The sequence below is a fragment of the Mustela nivalis genome, assembly GCF_964662115.1.
Source record: "Mustela nivalis genome assembly, chromosome: 1".
Classification (NCBI taxonomy): domain Eukaryota; kingdom Metazoa; phylum Chordata; class Mammalia; order Carnivora; family Mustelidae; genus Mustela; species Mustela nivalis.
This window is the reverse complement of record NC_139020.1, coordinates 8,378,163-8,397,821: the sequence shown is the minus strand read 5'-3', so window position 1 is coordinate 8,397,821 and position 19,659 is coordinate 8,378,163. Positions and strand designations below refer to the sequence as shown.

Below are 19,659 nucleotides of genomic sequence, written 5' to 3'. Positions count from 1 at the left end.
TTCTTTTCTGGGTATTGTGCAGTTTGAAGATAAATGCAAAGGCCTTGAAGCTCTGTAGCAGCTTTGTATTAGGTTGAAGACCCTGAAACTTACCAGCGTTGTAGTCAAAAATAGTTTGACTATCACTGGTTTCACACAGTTCCATGTTATTTGGCAGCCAATGTACAAATCTGGAGGAGAAAGCAACACGAGTCGGCAAGAGGCCTTGAGAAGGGAAGGGTCAGAGAAAAGTTGCAGAAAGAGGGGAAGGACAAGAAATGGTCATTAAATTAAGTTGTACCAACAATGACCGCTTTTCCTAGTAATGGGAATTCAGTGTGGTTTTGAGGTTTGGAATTCGATCTGTATTCTTTCAACCAAAGAATCTTTTTCCTACAATTAACACATTTTAAGGTAGGCATGTAAGTATCTGCTGACTGATGAGTGGACTCACAGGTCAAATGGGAAAGAAGGCTAGCAGCTCCCAAAAGTAAAGGAGCAGTAATGAAGAGGGAAAACACGGGCATGTTTGTCTAAGCAATAATGGAACTTAAGCCACTGTGTTCCTAATACAGAATAATTTGTCAGGTGACCTTGAATGAGACTATTAACCCTCTTTTTGTTGCTACAAAAAAGGGGGATAATACTTATTCCATACAGGGAAGTTCTAAAGGGGGGTAAACATGATTGATCACTGTAAGTTTGGAAAAGGAAGACAGTATAATAAATACTAATTATAATAACTACTACTGCCTTCTGAGAAAAATGCCTTTTAAGAAAAGGAAGAAAGGTTTAAAAAAAGAAAGAAAGAAGAGAAAAGGAAGAAAGGAAAAAAGGAAGTAAGGGAGGAAAGAAAGAAAAATTCCTTCCAGAGGGTCTCCTGGGGTGGCCACAAGGTGTCATGGCCTCACTCACACCTGAATGAATCCAAAGGGAAAACCTTATTTCTAAAAATTCTTATATAAATTAATTCCATGTTTCAACGGTCACATTATCACAGTTTTGGACTACTATATTTGGGGTCAAATTTGGGAGACTTAATGCTGGAGCCACAGTGACAGGTAAGATAGACATGGTTCTTACTCACCCTCCTGGGAAGAGACATAAAAAAACAAGTCAACAAAGAACAAGGATGACTTCAAGAGGGACGTGTCATCAAAGTCAAGCAGGTCCCATTAGGTCAGGTTTTGGTTGGGAGTGGAAGGGTGGTGTTTTAGGATGGGAAGTCCAGGAAGCATCTTAAACTTACAAGAAGGTAAGTTTCTTTAAAAATAATAATACATTTCTTTATTTATGCAAATGCTAAATGTAAACATTTAAAACACAAGCTTCCGAAGGTGGCCGCATAGAATAACTCTGATATATACAAGGAGAGATACTTTATCGGCATCTCTGGCCTCCCGCCAGATGGTTGTATCCTTGAGTGAACTCCTCCGGCTCCCCGGGGCTTCGGGAAGGTAACTCTGCCTGGTACAACACTCCACAGGGCAGTCTTCACACAAATGCAAGCGCGGTGCCTGGATTTTCAAGATGGATGTACCAACCCATTAGCCCTCCGCTCTGAGTTCTGTTTCCCCTCCACTTCTCCCCAACAAGCACACAGTTTACAGAGCGTCCAGCCCAAACAGAACGTGCTCCACAGGGAAGGGGGCTGATTGGTTTAGTTTTCGGGCAGCCCCGTGAGGGGTGGTAATTGACACTTTAACGTATGACATGTTGCATTCCTTCATATCGCCGCAGTAATTGAATACACATGAAACCCCCCTGCACTGGTGACCTCGGAGTGTGCCACACACCTGGAAATAGTGAGGTTCAATTAATGTGTCACCGCCACTAATAGCGGCTACCAGTGAGAACCACCAGCAGCCGTGGAACAAAGCAGAGAGCAGAGCAGAGAAAACCCCAGGAAAGGCTGCTCCCCAGCAGAGCTGCTTGGGACCAGCTCTTAAAATCTGGGCTTTCCAGGAAAACAATTTGCTTTTAATTATGCCAATTAATTTTACCTAATGGCTCTGCTCATCTCTCAAAGACCCATTTTTGGACTAAAATACCAAATAGTCAATTGAGAGGAAATCACAATTGGCCCAAGTAAGTTTTCATGATAATGTGCTAAATAATAATAATAATATGAGAAATTGAATATGATCTGAAAGAAGGGACTCAAACTAAGGAAATGCAAAATTAATACGATGAATTCCACCTTCTCATTCTTTAGTCCATTCCTCGTGTGTGTGTGTGTGTGTGTATGCAGTGCTTACTATGGTCCAGGGAAACTGCAGGGGTGAGTGTCTGGCCCCTGCTTTTCACAGAGGAGGGGCATTACTGGCTAAGGACCCCCAAGTGACCTGCTTCCAGGTCTGCAGACTCAGGAGGCTCGGGAGGAAGCAGCTCCTAAGCTCCAGGAGGGGCAGGAGTGGCCAGGGGAGAAGGTGGGGAATCAAAGGCTGGGATGTCGAAGACGAAGTCCGAGAACTTGGGGGTAGAATAAGAAGGAAGGGAGCCAGACAGGATCTATAAAGAACTCCTCAAACTCAACACACACAAAACAGATAATCATGTCAAAAAATGGGCAGAAAACATGAACAGACACTTCTCCAATGAAGACATACAGATGGCTATCAGACACATGAAAAAAATGTTCATCATCACTAGCCACCAGAGAGATTCAAATCAAAACCACATTGAGATACCACCTTACATCAGTTAGAATGGCCAAAATTAGCAAGACAGGAAACAACATGTGTTGGAGAGGATGTGGAGAAAGGGGAACCCTCTTACACTGTTGGTAGGAATGCAAGTTGGTGCAGCCACTTTGGAAAACGGTGTGGAGATTCTTTAAGAAATTAAAAATAGAGCTTCCCTATGACCCTGCAATTGCACTACTGGGTATTTACCCCAAAGATACAGATGCAGTGAAAAGAAGCGCCCTCTGTACCCCAGTGTTCATAGCAGCAGCAGCCACGGTCGCCAAACTGTGGAAAGAACCAAGATGCCCTTCAAAGGACAAGTGGATAAGGAAGATGTGGTCCATATATACTGTGGAGTATTACACCTCCATCAGAAAGGACGAATACCCAACTTTTGTAGCAACATGGACGGGACTGGAAGAGATTATGCTGAGTGAAATAAGTCAAGCAGAGAGAGTAAATTATCATATGGTTTCACTTATTTGTGGAGCATAAGAAATAACACGGAAGACATGGGGAGATGGAGAGAAGAAGGGAGTTGAGGGAAATTGGAGAGGGAGACGAACCACGAGAGACTATGGACTCTGAAAAACAATCTGAGGGTTTTGGAGGGGTGGGGGTTGGGAGGTTGGGTGAGCCTGGTGGTGGGTATTGTGAAGGGCATGTATTGCATGGAGCACTGGGTGTGGTACATAAACAATGAATTCTGGAACACTGAAAGTAAATTTAAAAAAAAAAAAAAGAAAGAAAGAAGGGGGCCAAACAGGGGGTATGGATGGTGGGGGCTGGAAGCCTCTGGAGGAAGAAAGCGACAAGGAGAACCCAGCAGGGAACCATCTCCCAATCTTCTTGGAGTATGGGAGTTTTGACTGGTTTCAGAATCTCATTACACTTTTTCCAGAACCAAAAGCCTTTCTCTTCCTTAAACACACACACACGCGCGGGGAAGGTGGGAAACATTGGCATATTTGAATTCAAAAAAGGGTAAGGCAACAGTTTGGGCATATTCTTGGAGGAAAGAAAGGAAAATCACACTGCATTTCATTTTTTTATCATTTCCATTTAATTAATTAACAAAACCTTGCAGGAACTTCTGAATGAATACGTCCAAGTTGAAAGGCAAACCTGTTCCTCAAAATTTGACCTCTTCTCCCCCACCATACCCCATCTCCTTCTCTCTGGCCATGCACAGTCTTCTTTCATCTCTGACCACGCCCAGTCATTGTTCTTCTGGCTACGCTCTGACCTTGTTTCTCTCTGGTCACACCCAGACCTTGGTCTTCTCTGGCCAAGCCCAATCCTCGGTCTCCGTGGCCACGCCCCAACCTTCGTCTTCCCTGGCCCTGCCCAGTCTCTGCTCTCCCTGGCCAAGCTCTGATCTCCTTCTCCCCGGCCGCCTCAACCCAGTTCTCTCTGGCTACACCCAATCCTCATTCTTCCCTGGACACGCCCCATCCCTGGTCCTCGCTGGCCACGCCCAGACCTCGTTCTTCCTGACTACATCCATAACGCAATCATTTTGCCTCAAGTCATTGGTTGTGGGGTGCAGGGGATTGCTTTGTTTCTCTGCTCTTCAGGCTCTCCTCTAAAACAAGGGGGATGTAATTTGGGTTAAGTATGCACTTTAGCATTTTGGTTGGTCTCCAGGGAGAGCAGAAGCTTTACAGGACCCCCAGTGCTCCCTCCCGGACCCACTCCGGGCCCTTAAGGCCCCTGGGGAGGAAGGCCTCCTCCACATGGGAAGCAGTCTAGACTATCCTAGAGGTGAAGGTATTGCAGCACACACATATTAACTTAGCAGCTGCAACATACATATGGTAAACTCTGTGGTCTCCTCAAATCCCACTAAAGTGACAAAAAAACCAAGAACAGAAGGTTGGGAGAAGAAACATCAGAAAAGAGGAGAAATTCATAATATTTTGAAAAGTGAAAACATAATGGACAAATGCTATCTGACTTGGCAGGAGGGAGAAAGTTGAACCCTGCTTGCTGGAGGGAGGTGTGGGGGGGTGGTTATAAGAAACAAAAGGCTCCCTGCCACAGAGCTGCAGAGTCTCAGAAACTGGGAGCAGCAGGTCCATATCTCCAGGCAAGAGTCCAGAGTCATGCTGGAAACAGCACTGGTTGAAAGATTGTCCAGGAGTGGCGGCACACTCAGGTTCCTTCCTCCCTCGCACATTTGTTCCACACCCTGAATGCTAAGCCACTTTCTCCCTTTCTGAATGTCTGCTCCTTGCCCACCCTTCAGAATACTAGAAGTTTCCTCTGACCAGTCAAATCAGAGGGTCTCAGGGCACCAGACCCAGCTGAGGGCAGGACAAGTGACAAGCATACTCTCTGAAGTGGGAGATGAGCTCACCTCATCAGATGACATTGTCAAGTATAGTGTAATCTTGGAGGGAAAGGCATTCCTAAATTTGCAGTTTGGAATTCATAGTTTGGCCCTTTTGGAAACCGGTAAGCTGGTTGCTCTTCTCACATCAGTCTCTGTGTGTTAACTCAAAAGAGAGCCTTTGTGGGGGGGGGGTGTTTGAATCAAAGTGGAATGGTATATTGACACTGAGATTCTCTGCATGGGCAATGTGCCTTCAAGCCTTCCTCGTGCCACTATTCAAAGTATTTTCTGCCCCCGCTGTGGGACGATTCTACCTCCTCACCCTGCATTGGCCTTGGCCAATGAAATATGAGTGGAAGTGATGTGTGAGGCTTCTGAACGGAAGCTTTGTGCAGCCATCTGCTCCTTCTTTGCCACAGAACCAGTTTGCCCCGGAGGGAAGCAGAATCCTGGATCTTCAGCTCGGGTACCAGGATGAGGACAACATGAGACAGAGTGAATGCAGTGTGCACAGCAAGTAAACCTTTATTGTTGTAAGCATCTGCAGTTTTAGGGAGTGTTTGTTCCCTGAGCATTTGAGAGCCAAAGGTGCCTACTACTTCCCTGGGAACAGTTGCAGCCAGGATTGGCGGGAAGGGCATTCTGTCTTCTGCATGATATCAGTGCTCCTGGCTCCTCAAAAAGAAGGGTCTGGACTACACCTGAAGATGACACCTTTGGCCTAGACCCAGCCCCCTTCACAGAGCTCCCCGGCCGGCAGCCTGAGGAGAGACCTCCATCTTTTGGGCTGCAGATAGCATAAGGAGGCTAGAGTAGGAGGACACAAGTTAGGGCATCTCCCTCGAGGGATCCCAGCCATACCCCAGGACTTTGCAAGGCCTGGAGGTGCCAGGTAGGAAGGTGGGAACAATGAATGTCTTGGTAGAAACCCGGTCTCTAATTGTGGCAATTATTAAGCCTTTCTGTCTCAGGGCTCTACAGAGTCCATTGTTTCTTTGCCACGTGGCTCTGTCAGGCTCTGCCAACAGGAGACTACAGGGCTGAAGGAAGAACTGGAAGTTCCTCTTCTTCTTGTTTGCTGTCCCTGGCATGCACCTCTCACTCTGGTTGGGGGCAGCAGTTGATTCCTGACCCTTCCATGCTCCCAGGAGCAGCCTTTTACACTCAGCCAGAAGGACAGCACAGCCAGACAAGCCCCTCTTGCATGGGTCCCTCCTGCAAGCCTTTGCTTTGATAACCGCCCCATCCTGTTTTCCTGACCACACCCTGCCTGATACAGGAAAGCAGACACCACATGCAGCCTCGGCATGTGGTGATTGGGGATATCTAAGATAACTACCCAGAGGCAGGGGGGTCTTTAGTCCTAAGCCCTGTGAGTCAGAGGACTGGTGCAAGTAGTTGTTGAGCACTCCGCCCCAAATTGTACTGGGTGTGGTGCAAGATACAGGACATTTAAACTCTGGTCCTCACCACCTAAAAAGCTCAGCGGGAAAGAAGGGCTTCCTAAGTCCACATGCAGATCCAAGAAGGGACAATTTGTGAAAGCCAGAATGGTCCGAAAGGTCCTTATAGTCTCCAACCCGCAATTCGCTCCTGGGAACTGAGTGCTTGGGTGTACCACAGAACACATACAAGAAGCTTTATTCCCAAAAGCCTGAAGAAGGAAACAACCCAAATGTCCATTAAAAGTTGAAAGAATTTCTTTAATTGTCTGATATTCATACAATAGAATATAACCTAGCAGTAAAAAATAGCAATCAATTTCTATAGGCAATAACATTCACAGATTCAATGTTAAACAAAAGAAGCCATACCCCCAAAAGGACTTACTGTGTGATTCTATTTGTATAAAGTCCAATAACAAGAAAAGCTCCTCTATGGTGATAGAAGTGAGAACAGTAGTTATTTTTCAGGATATTATTGCTAATAGGGTGGGTGAGAGAGCTTGCAGACATGTTAGGAATGCTCTATGGCTTGGTCTGAGTGGTAGTTACAGTGGTAGTTACAGAGGGATATGCAAATAGAGAGTTATTGGGGCACTTGGGTGGCTCAGTCGTTGGATATCTGCCTTGGGCTCAGGTCATGATCCCAGGGTCCTGGAATCAAGCCCTGCAATGGTCTCCCTGTTCAATGGGGAGTCTGCTTCTCTCTCTCCCTTCCCCCACTGCTCTCTCTCTCCAATAAATAAATAAAACAAAAACCAGAGAGTTATTGAGTTACTTGCTAAATTTCTGTATACTTTGTTGTACATACTTTATATCTCAATAAAAAGGTGTGTGAAGAGAAAAAATAAATTGCTCAGACATCCGCTATCTGGTTTGGGTTCTCTTGCAGGCAGATCACGAGACTGGAGTTGGAGGCATTTGATTTATTATTCTGAGGTACAAGAAATGTACCTGGCTGATAGGAAGTGGAACAGTGACAAGGGGAAGACTGAAGGTATGCTGGGAAGCCAACTCTCAGCTCTGGTAGCTGGGCTTACTTCCACAGGGAAACTGGGAGAAAACTTACTTCAGAATTATCCCATGCAAGGGGCGAGAGACCTGGGGTATTTATACACCTACTCTGGAGAGGCACAGCTGGAAGGCCACCCAGGAGGTGTGCAAGTGTACTAGGTCTTATGGCCTGCAGGCTGCTGGGGCCAAGGGAGCCCTTGGGCAGCTGGAAGTCAGACAGAGCACCCAGAAAGGACACAAGCGGGACATGACTGTGTCCGTCACACAAATGTCCCATTTGTAGCTCCCATCAGTTTAGAGAAATGACCATGACAAACAATTAACTCTGAATTCTCAAATGGTCTTGAAATAAATGTGCATTTAATTCCATTATCCCTGTCTGCCCACATCTGAATACTGGAGGCACTGATGTGTGGGTGAGAAATATCATTCACGTAGATTCTCGGGGCCCTTGCCACGATCCCGGGATCTCATGGAGGGTCTGTGGTCCCCAGGATTCAGTGTGTCCACCATTAATGCTCTTTCAGTGGTGGAACAGGCCAGCTGCCCCCAGGCCGCAGCTGTTAGGGCTGGGGTTTGGGGCCCATAGCTCTGTAAAACCCCCTTCTTCACCTGAATATAAAGACACATTTGGTATTATCAGTGTCTAAATTAAATGGGCACCAGTGCTAGACTGAGGAGGAGGAAAAAAGTGCTCCTTATTTTTTTAAAAATGTTTTATTTAATTATGTAAGAGAGAGAGAGCATGAGAGAGGGAGAGAGAGAGAGCGCACACAAGCAGGGAGGAGGTGCAGAGCAGAGGGAGAAGCAGACTCTCTGCTGAGCGGGACTCGATCCCAGGACCCCGGGATCATGACCTGAGCTGAAAACGGATGCTTAACTGACTGAGCCACCCGGGTGCCCCAAAGTGCTCCTTATGTAGTCACTGTTGCCCTCACTAGCACAGAACTGTGGCTCACCAGCCCCAAGAGAGCCAGCCCTGCAAAGGCCATGGCCACCTTTTTTGCTCACAGCTGCCGGCAGGAAGCACTTCAGCACGGCCGAGGGGTGCCATGCACACCCGCCACAGTGCTGTCTCCAAAGTTCTGTGAAAACCTGAGTGTTCCGCGAGCGGGACCTCCACTGGCCTCTCCCAGCCTCAGACCCAGCTGTGAGCCTGCCCGAGAGCAGAGGCAGGGGGGTCTCGAAGGGCTGTGGAGCAGAGTGTGTATAAGATCTCTGCTGACCCTTGGGTTTGCAAGGCAGATGGCAGACACTCCTTCTGTAATTTTGATGACCCCTCGAGCCTCCATTTCTGTTGGTGGAGGACCTACTGATCTTGGCAAGTCAAAGTGAATTCCAGCTACTTGCCATTGAAAACATGCTTGCTTTACAGTAGCTCTTCAGATAATTTAGGCTGCTCAGGTGAACCCCAGGCTTTAGTCTTGGGCAGTCCCAGAAGCCCCCAACTTTCGGTATGGCCACTCTTGTCAGCCCCTTGCTTGGCTTTGGTGACGTTCTCCATCCGCAGCAGCCCCGCCCTTGTTCTGATCTCGCTTCCAATCCATCCCACAGCCTCGGCCCACAGGACCCCCTCCCCTCAGGGACCCGGTGGCTGGCATCATGGAAACCTCCCTCCCAGGCACCCGGAAATACTCACAGTCTTCATTTCCAGGCTCCAACTGGGCTGGAGACGGAACAGCCAGGGTCCCATTCAGAGCTGAATGCAGGGTCCACCTTCTCTCTTGCCGTCCGCTTGCATTCTGCGGCCTTCAGTGTTTCATCTGAACAAAGAGGCCATCCCCTCATGTCTGGCTTTGTGGATCAAACCTGAGACCCCAGGAGGGGTCCCACAGTTCAACCATATACACACGGCTTACATCTGCACGAGCTGGACCCATTCTTCATCCTACAAAATTCAATTTAAAAACCACTTAAGTTCTCTTCCCTCTAAGTCTTTTCTTCTGCTTGAAGTATCAAAAGAAAACAGTGTCCCTGATGCCTATTTTGTCTGTTACAGAACATTTTTCTCATTCCCAATTCCCTATCTGTGTACTAAGGGGAATTTCTCTTACAATGTCTAACCCAATGCCAAAATAGGACAGCCACCTTGAACCCGAAGGATGGCAAAGTTGGACAGACAATTAAATAAGCTAGAAGACGACATATATGCAAACAAAGGGACAAGAGGCGACAGAAAAGGCCGGGCAGCTGGGGTGAGGAGCAGGGAGCTGAGGAGAGAAGGCAATGAGCAGAAACTAGTGACAAACACCTCTGTGGACTCACGCGCCTGAGTCGTCGCACTGGGGACCCAGGCGGGGTGTTTGTGTTTGGGTCAAATGAGCCCTCAGTTCTCCCCCATTTTTGTGGAAGTCCATAGAGCAAGAGGAAGTTGACCCTGGTCACCCACCCAGAGTCATCCTTCCTTTGCCTTGGTGGCTTCCGGGAGTCCCCACAGTCCTTGGTGATCCTTGGCTTGTGGCTACTTCGCTTCCACTCCACCCGCCCCCTCCTCCCTGTGTCGAATCTCCCTTTGCCTCCCCAAGAGCTCCTGTGATGGCACCGAGGGCCCACCTGGATAATGCAGGATGATCCCACCTCAGGCTCCTGAACTTGATCACACCTGCAAAGTCCTTTTTCCAAACAAGGTCACGTTCGCGGGTTCTGGGGATTAGGACGTGGACATACCTCTAGGGCACCATTTCACGACCAACGGTGCCCTCGTCACTCTCCTGGCTGGAATGCACCACAGAGAAAGAAAAAGAAAAGAAAAATCACGCAAAATCAAACTTCACCCACCAGACAGCTCTAAGAGAGAGAAGCGTGGGCGGGAAAAAGTGTTCATGTTTCCATCGCTGGGACCGTCTGTGGCACAAGAGAGAGTCCACCTTCAATCTTCACATCAACGTGTGTTATTTCTTTCTTGAGAGAAACAAAAACGAACAATCCAGTGTTGCTGAGTGAGCGAGCTCAGGGACGGAGGAGCTGGGGGCTGGCTCCGTGCCCCTGGCTCGCGGTGACCCGATCCAGCCCCGCCGGCCTCCCCTCTGTCTCCCACCAGCTCACTTCAGCTCCTCCGGGCCGAAGGGCTCCCCCGGCCCTCGCTGGAGTGAAACTGTCAGTGCCCCCATTTAAAACCCATTGTGGAAGGCTCATAAATCACACCCTCGGAAAGCTCACTCCTCATTATAACTCAGCAGAGAACAACTCTGTTCAGAGATTTAAATAAATGTGAGTGCGTAGTTGGCTGTTTGTTTCTTCAGCCGGGGTCATGTGTAAGAGGGTTCTGCATGCACTCTTTCAGCTATTCCTATTACTAAAGCCAGGAATGATTTTAGACCATCTCTCCAAATACAGCAGTCTCGATTGTCAGATTCAGCAAGTGGCTCAGAATTGCAACAAGTGTCCCCTTGGGTCCTTGTAAGCAACAAAATCAGTGTCCCAAATTTTGCAATTAGAGCTTCCTTCCTTTGGACCTGCCCCTGGTCAAAACACTAGTATTGTTGCAAAAGGCCACGCTTGAAGCATGGTTTTATTTCTACATTTACCCTAACATTTTATCAGAGCAAGTCTTACGGGAGTAAGACTTATGGGAGTGTAGGATAGTCCACTGGACAGGACAGGGGGACAACACAGAGGCTGGAAATGAATAATCAAGGGCTTGGCTGGTCCCAGGCAAATGCCTGGAGAGAGTCCCTTGCGATTCTAACTTCATAGGTGAACTAAAAATGTAACCTTGTGTCCAAGGATATGTTCTTCCACTAGATCCCCATCTGGTAGGCACCAAAGCTCCTCCATTTATGAGCAGGGTGAGATCTAAGAGGGTACACCCAAGCCCATTTGTTCCCATCCAAAGTTACAAGTTACCAAAGTGTGTATGTCCACATAAGTTGTGTTGCACGGAAAAGCTGTCTCCAGACCATGAAACACTAGTTGCCTTGAGGCTGACTTGCTCCCCAGCAAGATCTCAGATATGATGTATTTCTGGAAGTGGGACAGATTTGCAAGGATGTGATAAAATAGACAAAAGGAGGGCACCAGGGTGGCTCAGTCGTTAAGTGTCTGCCTTCGGCTCAGGTCATGATCCCAGGGTGCTGGGATCGAGCCCCACATCGGGCTCCCTGCTCCCAGGGAAGTCTGCTTCTCCCTCTCCCACTCCTCTGCTGTGTTCCCTCTCTTGTTGTGTGTGTTTCTCTCTGTCAAATAAATAAATAAATAAATAAATGAATAAATAAATAAATAAAATCTTTAAAAAAAAATAGACAAAAGGACACAGACAGACTGACAGAGAAAGCTGAGTTTTTCCTGGGAGTTTGGGGGAGGGGACAGGGCGGGAGGGGACAGATGTGTGTCACCAGGCTTCTGTGACTAGAAGCTGAGTAGGAACCACCAAGGACCAGGGAAGGAATGCTCAGGGGTTGGCTTAAAGGCAGAGCGATGAGATTGGGAGAACTCAGAATCCGAGTGGCAGGAACTAGCCTAAACCTAAAGTGACAGGGAGGGGTGGGGCTGTTCTGAGGCAGGATCCCCTAGGGGGACCGAAATCTGAGATTCTTACTGTAGGAAAAAAAAAAAAAAAGTCTTCGAAGGACCGCTCAGTGCTCTGGCATGGGAGAAAGGGGGCTTCCATCTATTGGCAAAATCAGATGTAGATTCTCTCTGGTGGAAAGCTTCCCAAATTAGTTTGCAGGAATCCCACAAATTAAAATGAAGCACAACCTCATAAACAAAAATCAACAAATACTTGGAAAAGCAAGTCGCTATTGAATGAAAGGTAACAGAAACAAGAAACAACTTCAGAATCCCAAGGAAATAGACGTTTCTATGGTAGCAACTGGCATGCAGAACTATGAATATGAAACATCTAAAGGAAAAAGGATACATTTATAATGTGTGAATGAACAACAGGACTATCGGGCGAATTGGTAGAGCCAGGTCAGGGGTGTGGAGGGTCGGTGAAGAACAAACAGATTGTCTAAAAATTAATAAGATAACTGTTGAAGAAAAAACCCCAATGGATAAGTTAAACCATAGATTACACTGTTATTTCTTTAAAGATTTTACTTATTTATCTGAGAGAGAGAGAGAGAGAGAGAGAGAGCACAAGCAGGGTCGAGGGAGCAGAGGGAGAGAGAGAAGCAGATTTCCCAGTGAGCAGAGAGCCCGACACGAGAAGGGCTAGCACAGGGGTTGGCAAACTCTCGCCCAGGTGCCAACTCCAGTTGGCCACCTGTTCCCATAGAAAGTGTTATTGGGGGGCACCTGGGCAGCTCAGTCATTAAGCATCTGTCTTCGGCTCAGGTCGTGATCCCAGGGTCCTGGTTCAAGCCCTGCACTGGGTTCCTGCTCAGCGGGAAGCCTGCTTCTCCCTCTCCCACTCCCCCTGCTTGTATTCCCTCTCTCATGGTGTCTCTCTCTGTCAAATAAATAAATAAAACCTTTTTTTAAAAAAAGAAAGTTTTATTGGAATACCCCCACACATTGGTTTATGTATTACTCACGGCATCTTTCACATTATAAAGGAGTTAGGTACTTGTGACAGACATTGTATGACCTCCAAGCCCAAAATATTTACTCTCTGGCTTTTTACCCATTCCCCAAAATTGCCCCGGTCTAACATATATATGAACATGAACCCAGAAGAAAAATATAGGAAAAAATATATTTTAAAAATATTGACTAAAATTTCTGGAACAATTTAAAATGTGAAACCGTATACCCAGAGAGTGGAATATTTTCTCAGCAGGGTACATAAAAAGAGTCATGCTTGCTATGTAGTTTGAATTGTATCCCTCAAAAAGATATGTCCAGGTCCTCATCCCCTGTACCTATGAATGTGACTTCATTTGGAAATAGGGTCTTTGCACATGCAGCCAAGTTCAAGGATCCTGAGTGAATTCATCCTGAATATCAGATGGGCCCTAAATGCAGTGGCTGGTGTCCTTACAGGAAAAAAAGGGGGAAAGAGATAGAGAAGGGGGTTGGGTGTCCGTGAGACAGAGACACAGGGAAGAAGCCACGTGAAGACAGAAGCAGAGATTGGAGAGCTGCTACCACAAGCCAAGGGTCAGCTGGAGCCAAGAAGCTGCTAGAGACCTTTCTTGAGAGTCCTTGGAGGCTGCACGGCCCCGTTGACGTCAAGCCTGGATTTCAGGCATTTGGCCTCCACAACACTGAGAGAACAAGTTTCTGTTGTTTTGAGCCACCTAGTCTGTGGCGATCTATGATGGCGGCCCTAAGCCACACATAGATTCTGTTTAGTTGGGCAGAATAAAGATGACTCCAAGTTTATTGTCATTCTCCATACCAAGAGATGTTAAGCACCTTCTATCCTCTCGGGGCACCTGAGTGGCTTGGTTAAGTGTCTGACTGTGGATCAGGTCATGATCCCAGGGTCCTGGGATTGAGGCCCACATCAGGCTCCACACTCAGTGGGGAGTCTGCTTCTCCTTCTGCCCCACCCCTGCTCATGCTCTCTCTTTCACTCACTCTCTCTCTCTCTCTCTCCAATAAATAAATAAAATCTTCAAAAAAAATATTATCTTCCATCCCCTTGAATCTGGGTCGGCCCATGACTGTCGAAACCAACAGAGTATGGCAGAAGTGATGCCATGCCAGTTCTAAGCCTGAGACATCAGAAGTCCTGGCAGGTTCTGCCTTTACATCTTTGGGAGCCTTGAGCTGCCTCACAGGAAGTGCTGACAAAAGTACATGGAGAAGCCAGAGGAGAGAGAGGGAACCAGGACTCCATGGAAAAAGAAATGCCCAGTCCCCCAGATTCAAGCTGCTCCAGCCTTCTAGATGCCCCTGATACCCAACGTTCTGGAAATTAGCCTCCAGCTTTGTTTCCCTCCTGTCCCATCCCAGAGCCTGGTTCTTCAGTCTAGAGACCCTAGTACCTTCTCAATCCCAGGCACTCACCCAGAGGCAGCTCTCCTCAACAAGTCCTACCAGGGGCTCCTGTCACAGGTGGGTGAACCATCTGGATGTCTCAGCCTGGTCGAAGGCCAAGAGGACTGCAGCCCCAGGCAAGATTACATTGAGCCGAAGAGCCACCCAGCTGATCCCCAGTCTACTCACAGAACCACAAGCAGACGAGGTATCAACCAACCTGAGAAGGATCTTCTTGCAGATATAGGCACTACAGGCAAAACCATGTCGAGATGCACGGTGGGTTCTCGGATCCTGTTCTCAGTAGATGAGCTGACAATAATAAATTATTTAGACAGATATGAGTAGGAGATTTATAGAGCATCCAGACAATAGTTAACTCTTAGGTCTTAGTATCTAGGACTCCAATTTTGTTAACCACACACAAGGAGTGCTGCTTCTTTTTCTTCTTCTTCACCTTGTTTTACACCTGTGTAAATAAAACTACAAATCAAATAAAGAAAATATCAAGTTAATGAATATGGAAATGAAAATATCATAAAAACAAACCCATGTGGTTAACTGTGTGCCTTAGGGCCAGAAACTTGACCACTAGGTGGAACTGTAGAAACAAAACAACATCTCATTTATGGGTAATCATGGACATCTCAGACTGTGAGGAGAAAAGCACCTCAGATCTGAGACAAACAAACTAAAGCAGGGTCAGCAAAATCAAGGGAACCTTGTGACTTCCCTGTAAGGTACTAACTGCCAAGAAGAAATAACTTGATCCCAGACTTTTGTGATGCTGCTGTTCGGAAACTGGTCAGGATCCTTGTGGATGTGAGAATCATGTGAAATATTTGCTGTTTTTCTTTTTTTTTTAGATTTTATTTATTTATTTATTTATTTGACAGAGAGAGATTACAAATAGGCAGAGAGGCAGGCAGAGGGAGAGGGAAAAGCAGCTCCCCATTGAGCAGAGAGCCTGATGCGGGGCTCGAGCCCAGGATCCTGGGATTATGACCTGAGCCAAAGGCAGAGGCATAACCGACTGAGCCACCCAGGTGCCCAAAAATTTTGCTGTTTTTCTACTGTGCACAAACTAACTATAATCTCAGTAGCCTTGGTAGTTTTTTTTTTTTTCCCTTTAAATTCCTGTTGCATTTTGTATGATAACCTCAAGGAGAAAATATTGACAAGAAAGCAAGAGTAGGACCTGAAAGGAAAATATGAGAATTAAGTGAGTATCTATGCTGGACAGCCATATTACTCCCTCTCACTCCCCAGAACATTGGATAAAAGGTGTTTTTTCTCCAGGCAAGAAACTGGAGGATTTGTCCCTGAAGAAACTAAATAGGTCCAGTGAAAAGACACAGGTATTAACAATTGGAACCCCCCCCCCCCATGAGAAAACCAGATAACCTCTCAATCACCCTACAATGAAGCCCCACTACCCACATGTCCCACCTACATCTATAGGGCTTCCAATCAGAGTTCTTTTCTGACATGCGGACAAACCAGCATCTCTCCCTTTTGTTTTTGTTCTCCATGTTTTCCTCTGTTCTGTTTTTTTGCTTTGTTTTGTTTTATCAAATAAGACATCATCCTCTAATATCATGTTAGCCACTTTTTTTCTAGCATTCTAACATGAGATGGCAAAAAAAAAAAAAAATAGAAAAAAGAAAAAAAAGACAAGTGTGGGAGCAGAAGAAAACATCAAGAATTTATATAGCAAAATTCTCCAAGAGAATATAGTACATCTATAAAACAAGAATAGGGTGACAGATAGTAAGGCATAGCCAAAGAACAAGAATGAGGTCCTAGAAAGTAATGATGTATCAACTAAAATGAAAAATCCAATGGTTGGATGAGGAGAGGTGAAAAAATATCCCAGAAAGTAGGATAAAATATCAAAGAGGTAACTAAGAGAAGAAGGTATGAATGAAAATCAGAAAACCAATGCAGAAGTCAACATGCAACAACAGGAATTCTGTAGAAGACAGATAATACAAAGAGGAAGAAATCTTCAAAGGAAGAATTCCCACAGGGCACCTGGGTGGCTCAGTGAGTTAAGTGTCCAACTCTTGATTTCAACTCAGATCATGATCTCAGGGTCGTGGGATTGAGCCCCACAATGGACTCTGCTCAGCATGGAGTCTGCTTGAGATTCTCTCCCTCCCTCTGAAGCCCTCCCCTCACTTGCTCTCTCTCTCTCTAAAAAATAAACAAACAGATAAAATGTTTTTAAAAAAGAAGTTTGTAGACCTTAAAAAAAGAAAGAATACCCACAACAATTGTCATCACCAAAGAGCATGATTTTCCAGATTGAACAGCCCAGAGAGAATCCAGCACAATGAAGGGGGGGGGGGGGCGACCCCATCAAAGATTAAAAAACAAGAACACATAACTTTCAGAGAGGCAAAAACAGTACAATTTTTAGGAATTAGAATGACATCAACTGCTCAATAGCAACATTAGAAGCTGGAAGACAGTCAAGGAATACACTCACAGTTCTGAAGAAAAATGTCCAATGTAGAATTCTGTAATTAGTCAAACTAGCAACTCAAGGAGGAGGGAAGGATGAAGACACAAATATGTGAAATCTTAAAATTATGTCCTCCCATGCATCCTCAGGAAGCTAATTAGGGTGTGCTTTACTCAATGAGAAACAAGCCAAGGAAGCCAAAGGGAGGAGAAAGAGAGAGAGGCAGAGGGAGAAGGAGAAAGAGAGAGAGAGAGAACTAACGCAATGGGAGACACGGGGTGTCAGAGCCTAGTAGGGTTTGATGAGAAACAAGGTTTTATACGTCCTCAAAATAGTTCCCTCACAAATACTTATTAATGAAAGAGGGAATAGGATTCTTTTATGGTAGACAAGCCTTAATCAAATGATTATAATTAAGTATAATTACAAAAAATAAATGATCATATCACCTTAATCAAATTACCAAATTTAAAGTCAACAGGCAATGAAAGTCATGCACCCCTGGGTGGGAGGCAGGGAGCACACAGCCCTCGTGCGAGAGATGTGCTGCCTGGATCTAATCAGGAAAAACAACAGACAGAAAGGTTGAGGGACTGTTTCAGATTAAAGGACGCAAATGAGACACAACAGCTAAATGCAACACATGATCCTGGATTAGATCCTGGACCCAGGGTAGGGATGGCGGGGGAGGGAGAGTTATAAAGAACATTATTGGGAAAATTGATGAACAATGAATATAAACTCTGGATTAAATAATAGTACCAGGGTTATAACATTAAATTCCCTAGTTTTAATCACTGTATTGAAGTTAGGGAAGGCACTATTCTTGTTCTTAGAAAATACACATTGAGTATTTGGGGGGCAAAAGGGCATAAGGTCTCCAATTTATTTTGAAATGATTCAGAGAGAGAGATGAGTGAGTGGGTGAATAGTCAAATGGGAGGAGAGGAAAACTAGTACTGCATCTAGGTAAAGGGCTCACGAGGGCTTCTCACACGATTCTTTTAACACTTCTGTAAGCTCGTAAATCTGTAAAAAGTAAAAGTTACAGAAAGTCTCATTCTTTTCATTCAGAGTTCATGTCCATTAAAGCTTGCATTTTATGGTTAAAAATGTAGCTTTGCTAATCATAAACTGAAATGTGTTACCTGTTTTTAAAAAATAAAGTAAAATGTGTTAACTATAATTGAATTAAAATGTACCAAACTTAAAAATACATAAATCAATAAAATGCAAAGTACCTGAGAGGTTAAATAGTATCCACCCAGGTGTAGGCTGCAGGCTACTCAACTTCCCTATGCCTCACTTTTCACATCTGTAAAATGGACTAATAACAGTACCTATTAGTTTAGATGACAGGTTTTGAGGACTAGGTAAGGTAAAATGTGTAGCATCCACTCCACACACACACACACACACACACACACACACACACAAGCTCACTCCGAGAAACATACCCTCATAGACAGAACTCTTCCCTTGCTCTGGCATCTCAGACCTCAGCACACAAAGTGATACTCTGTGACTTATTCATGTATATGCCTGATATTAAGAATCCTATACAGGGGCCCCTGGGTGGCTCAGTCAGTTAAGCACTCGCCTTCAGCTCAGGTCATGATCGTAGAGTCCTGGGATTGAGACCCGCAGCAGACTCCCGGCCTCTCCCCTCTGCTCCCCACTCACGCTCTCTGTCGCTGTCTTTGTTTCTCTGTCTCAAATAAATAAAATCTTTTAAAAAAGAAAAAAAAGAATCCTTTGCAGCAAGAATGCGACAAGAGCCCTGTGTCGTTCTGACATGTTCCACTAGTTCTTTTTCCCCCCATTGATTTCTTTACATTTCTGAAGTGTCCCCAAGCAGCCGTTCATACAGGGAACAAAGGCGAGCTTCTGGGCATGTCTGTCTCTAAACACAGTACAAAGGAGCAGGTGGGTGGGGGCAGACTAAGAGGCACATCCCTCAGTCACTGCGCTTCCGAAAGCGATGCACCTGAGAGTCAGCTGGTGCTCTGCGCGACATGAGCCTCGAATACCGGAAATGCCATATTTGACTTCTATTTATGATGAAGTGTCAGAAAAAAACTTTGTGCGAAGAATGACTACAAAAACCGGCTAAGAGACAAGAAGCAACTGTCTGAGAACGTAAAGAGCAGCCCAGACGGGCCGGCTTTATCCTGCGGAGATCCTGGAGTACAGAGAAACGCATGGAGGCAGAAGCCAGACTGACCCTACTTTCTCCCTTGGAACCTTCCAGCTTGAAGCACTGGCTACGCGTGATGAGTGAAGTGTTGGGGTCGGTCTGAGGTTTGCATCGGTCTCATGGAAAAAACTAAATGAGTTTAGGACAGCCAAGACAGCCAGTGTTTGAGGTGCAAAAATCCCAGGAAAGAAAAACAGTGGAGATGAGAACTTGACATTCTACGTGGCTTTGGCCTGCGGTATATGCCGTACGGAGGTGACACACAGATCGGGAGGTGGCTTGTCAAGAGGTTAACAATCTAAGTGGAGCTATCGATGGTTTAGTGGATTCAGTAGTGTACCTCCCAAAATCATGGCCTCCCAGAACCACAGCAAGTGACCTTATTTGGACACATAGTTCTGTTAGGATCTTGGGGTGAAAGTATCCTGATTTAGAACGGGCCCTAAATCCAATGACTGGCGTCCTCAGAAGAGACAAGGACACAAGGCAAGGCTGTGGGATGGCGGAGGCAGAGCCTGGAGGGACCCGAGCACAAGCCAAGGAACCTGAGGGTCACCTGAGAAGCTAGAAGAGGCAAGAAAGGATCTTCCCACCGATCCTTAGAGGGAGCATGGCCTGGTGGCCCTTGATTCCTGGCCTCTGGAACTGGGAGAGAAGATACTTCTGTT

The 19,659-nt window shown here is 46.0% G+C and overlaps 1 long non-coding RNA gene across 5 annotated transcripts; it reads right to left on the bottom strand.

Moving 5' to 3' along the window:
- Nucleotides 1-1,321: 1,321 nt before the first annotated feature.
- On the bottom strand, nucleotides 1,322-18,184 carry LOC309860572. 5 transcript variants are annotated; one of them, XR_014309453.1, is made up of 6 exons: nucleotides 18,036-18,184; nucleotides 14,517-14,639; nucleotides 11,304-11,420; nucleotides 10,035-10,358; nucleotides 9,097-9,345; nucleotides 1,322-1,496 (listed from the first exon to the last, which is right to left on the bottom strand). It is a non-coding gene; the product is annotated as an uncharacterized lncRNA (long non-coding RNA). The 5 variants fall into 5 exon arrangements; XR_014309454.1 differs by lacking the exon at nucleotides 1,322-1,496 and adding an exon at nucleotides 8,090-8,648; XR_014309455.1 differs by lacking the exon at nucleotides 1,322-1,496 and adding an exon at nucleotides 8,091-8,648 and having other exon boundaries at nucleotides 14,548-14,639.
- Between the last annotated feature and the right edge of the window lie 1,475 nt (nucleotides 18,185-19,659).